The sequence below is a fragment of the Alosa alosa genome, chromosome 17 (genome assembly GCF_017589495.1).
Source record: "Alosa alosa isolate M-15738 ecotype Scorff River chromosome 17, AALO_Geno_1.1, whole genome shotgun sequence".
In the NCBI taxonomy this organism is placed as follows: domain Eukaryota; kingdom Metazoa; phylum Chordata; class Actinopteri; order Clupeiformes; family Clupeidae; genus Alosa; species Alosa alosa.
The window spans coordinates 2,877,444-2,882,276 of NC_063205.1; the positions used below are offsets into that span (position 1 = coordinate 2,877,444).

General features: G+C 48.0%; 1 protein-coding gene across 1 annotated transcript in view; it reads left to right on the forward strand.

Annotated features, from left to right (window-relative positions):
• Positions 1–2,647, forward strand: part of LOC125310179 (mitogen-activated protein kinase 11-like) — a 14,640-nt gene extending 11,993 nt beyond the window's left edge. Inside the window, exon 12 of the mRNA XM_048267356.1 lies at positions 1–2,647. This exon is cut by the window's left edge and continues 126 nt beyond it. The gene's annotated coding sequence lies outside the window, so the exon portion shown is untranslated.
• The last annotated feature ends 2,186 nt before the right edge of the window (positions 2,648–4,833 follow it).

Genomic DNA, 4,833 nt, shown 5'->3' on the forward strand with positions numbered 1-4,833 from the left:
AACCTGCCTATAACACCCCATCCACCAATCAGAGAAGGCAGAGAGAGGGAGAACCTGCCTATAACACCCCATCCACCAATCAGAGAAGGCAGAGAGAGGGAGAACCTGCCTATAACACCCCATCCACCAATCAGAGAAGGCAGAGAGAAGGAGAACTCGCCTACAACCCCCCATCCACCAATCAGAGAAGGCAGAGAGAGGGAGAACCTGCCTACAACACCCCATCCACCAATCAGAGAAGGCAGAGAGAAGGATGAATCTGCCTAAAATGCCCCACCAACCAATCACATAAGGTAGACAGAACAAGGAGCAGGCCTACAATTCCCCATCCACCAATCAAGAGCAGGCCAAGGCAGAAGAGCCCGCCTGCAAAATCCCACTCACCAATCAGAGCAGAGATGCACAGAGGAGGACAGGCCTAAGAATGACTACTACCCAATCAGAACCTCTCAGGCCATCCCTCTGGCCTGATGCGCTGTGTATATATATCTGTGTACAAATATCTGTGTGTGTGTGTGTGTGTGTGTGTGTGTGTGTATGAGTGTGTGTTGTTCAGTACCACTGCCTATTTTACCTACAGTTTTGGAATGCTTGCAAGGTGTGTGTATTGTTGGGGATGTCCAGGTTGTACCTTATCAGGGAGAATGTTCTTATGCATGTGTGTGTGTGTGTGTATTTAGTTCTGTGTCTGAAGCACATCTGTTTGGATGCTGGTGTTCTCTGATGCACTTTGTGTGTGTGTATGTGTGTGTTTACCTTTTATACTCACGAAAGGGAAGAAGCTGAGGTGTGGCAAAGAATCTGCTCCACCCAATCATATTGGTGGGAAACAGGTCATGTGACTAGTCACATGCGTGCGCCCGCCATGTTTCATTGGCTGTCTCCGTTAGTAGGAAGTTACAGGGTCATAAGTAGCAAATGCTGTGTGCTCTTCCAAACAAGCATCTCTAGTTCACCCAGGAGCAGGGCAGTTCTACCAGTTCTACCTACTCTCCAGGGTAGATGACCCAGGGTGTGTGCTCCCAGGGTGTGTGTTCTCCAGGGTAGATGACCCAGAGTGTGTGTTCCCCAGGGTAGATGACCCAGGGTGTGTGTTCCCAAGGTGTGTGTTCTCCAGGGTAGATGACCCAGGGTGTGTGTTCCCAGGGTGTGTTCCCCAGGGTGTGTGTTCTCCAGGGTGCGTGTTCTCCAGGGTTAATGTCACCCAGAGTGTGTACTCCTAAGGGTGTGTGTACTCCCTCTCCAGGGTGTGTGTTGCCCAGGCTGTGTGGATATGTACTCCCCAGAGTGTGTGTACTCTCCAGTGTGTGTATGGTCCCAGAGTGTGTGTACTCCCCAGAGTGTGTATGGTCCCCAGAGTGTGTGTACTCCCCAGAGTGTGTTTCTGGGAATGTTGGCGCCTGTGAGAACGGAATGGTTTGGGAACTTCCTGGTCTGATCCTGTGGGGACTATTCCAAATATACCACCTGGACCAGGTGTTCCAACACGGAACGCGGAACACAGAACACAGAACATAGTGTTATCCTAGACAGGAGAAATCCATTGGGAACCTGAAGAACCTTGATCAGTGCTACAGAACATTGACCTGTGTTGTATGTAAAACACCTTCCTGGTTGATACGTCCTCCTCCAGGTGGACGAGGAATGTCCAGTCTGTGTGTGTGTGTGTGTGTGTGTGTGCTCTGTGTGGGTCAGATCAGATTAGCCTTCACCATCTGCACGCTATGCACTGTCTCTGCTGTAACCCCTGCACTCCCACGTCCCCATATCTACCAAATGCTGCAACACACTCTGGGCACAGCACTAACACAGGCCTCGTGTTATCTTGTGCATTTGTGTGTGTGTGTGTGTGTGTCATAGCACCTGTACGCCACCACTAACTTACTCTGTTTGAGATGCATGATGGACAGGGGATAACCTGACTGGAGTCTCTCTCTCTCTCTCTCTCACACACACACACACACACGCACACGCGCACACACACACACACTACAGTTCACACCTCATTTAGGAATATTTCAATCAGTGCAGAGCTCACATGCACATACACACAGCATGTGTAGTTTCAGACAGACTTTCCATATGCTGTGTGTGTGTGTGTGTGTCTCTTTCTCACACTCACACCATATGATCTTGGCTATGGGCCAGCCTCTCTCTCACACACACACGCTCGCACACACACACGTAGCTAGAAAAAGCAGGGAGATGTGTTGTGTGGTATACCAGTGGTGGCTCGGTGCTGTGCTGTAAGGGGTTAGAATTGTGTTAGAGACACAGTGGTTGTTTTTATTGTGTTGAGTATTCATGTTTATTGGAATGTGCCCTACAGTAGAGCTGTAGTGTAGCGTAGCACCAGTGTGTAGCGTAGCACCAATGGTTGTAGTGTAGCGTAGCATAGTGTAGCGTAGCACCAATGGTTGCAGTGTAGCGTAGCATAGTGTAGCGTAGCATAGTGTAGCGTAGCACCAATGGTTGTAGTGTAGCGTAGCATAGTGTAGCGTAGCACCAATGGTTGCAGTGTAGCGTAGCATAGTGTAGCATAGCATAGCACCAGTGGCTGTAGTGTAGTGCAGCGGTCCCCAACCACCGGGCCGCGGACCAGTACCGGGCCGCGGGACATTCCTAACTGGGCCATAGCCTACGACATGAGTTTAAAAAAAAATGCATGCAAACTAAACTAAATTTAATTCGCAATAATGTCACGTTTTTACATGGCATAGGCCTATATGCAGTTGTTTGATTGCACGCTGTTTGCATTTTGCAAGGTCTATTTTCTTCGTCTGTCTGTCCCGCTTCAACACTTTTTACATATTGCCTTCTAGCGCCTGCAGCCCTCAGGTCAGCTCACTTCACTTGATCAGTTCTTGGCGAGCGGTAGTGTCACACGAAGTTAGCTAAACTGCTAGAATGAGCAACAAAAACAAGCATCTTTAGCAGGTCACTGGCCAGAGTGTTTGAGTTGAGAGAGCCGCCCGCGAGAGATTTCTTACAGAAAAAAAGCTGCACATTTTAGTGATGAGGACTGGGTGTCAAAACTTCGCTTACCTGTGTGACATATTCGATTGCTTAATGACCTCAACCGGTCCTCCAGGGGAGAATGGCGACTGTCTTTAAACTGGCAGATAAAGTCAGCTGCATTTAAAGCCAAGCTTGATTTGTGGGGACGACGAAGTGGACCGGGGTGTATTTGATATGTTCCAAACAGTAGTGGGGTTTGGGGAGAGACTGAGGCAGGGCCCTTTCTCTCGCAGCTGGTGCGCGATCACCTTGTTGGCGCTTTCAAATGAGTTTGGCGTTACTTCCCATCCTCCAAAGATACCACGGCAAACCAATGAGTGGGTCCGCTTAACCCATTTGTCAATATCCCAAATAGTCCTAACTTGTCAGCGCAGGAGGAAGAGCAGTTGATCGAAATTGCAAATGGCGGTGGTCTTAAGAGTGTCTATAAGGAAACCTCTGGCGGTTTTTTGGATCAATAACAAAGCAGAATATTTCGAGATAGCTGTAAAGCGCTGAAGGCGTTAGCGGGGGGCGGCAGTGGCCTACTGGTTAGCACTCTGGACTTGTAACCGGAGGTTGCGGTTTGAGCCCGACCAGTGGGCCGCTGGCTGAAGTGCCTTGAGCAAGGCACCTAACCCCTCACTGCTCCCCGAAGCCGCCATTGTAGCAGGCAGCTCACTGCGCCCGGGATTAGTGTCAGTGCTTCACCTCACTGTGTGTTCACTGTGTGCTGTTTGTGCTTCACTAATTCACCGATTGGGTTAAATGCAGAGACCAAATTTCAAAAAAGTATATATACTTATACTATACTATACCATTTCCCACCACGAGGCTGGGTTTTCGGCAATGACTGCAACTAAGACCAAATTGCGCAATCGACTGGACATTTCAAACACACTGAGGGTGTCACTGTCTTCCATCATTCCATAAGCAGGGCTCCCTCTGATTATATTCGTAATGCACGTTTAGTTCCCATGTTTTGTTCCAATATTTTGTTAAGCATGTTCACACGTAGGCTATAGATGTAAGCTTCAAGTTGTTCAATATTCATAGTTCATATTGTTAAATTTTCACTTCTTCAAGTTCATGTTTTTCACATGTTTAAGAGATCGTTACCTTCACTGTTCACACATAACTGGAGCTAGTTCTTTTCAAGTAATGCATGCACAACACATATGGAACATGGAACCCACCCCCCCCCGCCGCCGGTCCGTGGAAAAAAAATAGGAATCAAACCGGTCCATGGTAGTACATAGTGTAGCGTGGCACCAGGTTTCTTGGTATTTTATGCCCCCAATGTTGTCTTCAAGGCAGCACTCACTAGGGTTAGGCATGGGTTAAGGTTAGGGTTGGGGTTAGGTTTAGGATTAGGTGCCTTTAAGTCAGCGGTGGCAGCGCTGCCTGGAAAACGACGTTGGGGTCATAAAACACCATCGAGCTAGCACCAGTGGCTGTAGTGTAGCGTAGCGTAGTGTAGCATAGCACCAGTGGCTGTAGACAGATTAATTAGACACGCAGTGCTTCTTTTATTATGGAATCTTTAAAACAAATTATACCCCTTGTTTGAAACCCAGAGGGAGTGTGTGTGTGTGTGTGTGGGTTTGTGTGCTTCCCACCCAGATAAAGTGTAAATTAAATGATGTCTCTCTTCACCAAAGAAAGACGGCAACTGTTACTGATAACAAAGCAGGCCTGATGAGAGACCGAAACAGCAGAGGAAGAATTGATGACATGGATGAGAACGACTGAGATTGTGAGAAATAAACGAGATTGAGAGAAATAAACGAGATTGAGGGTGAATGGGAAAAATGAATGGAGGTCTATGAAACAACA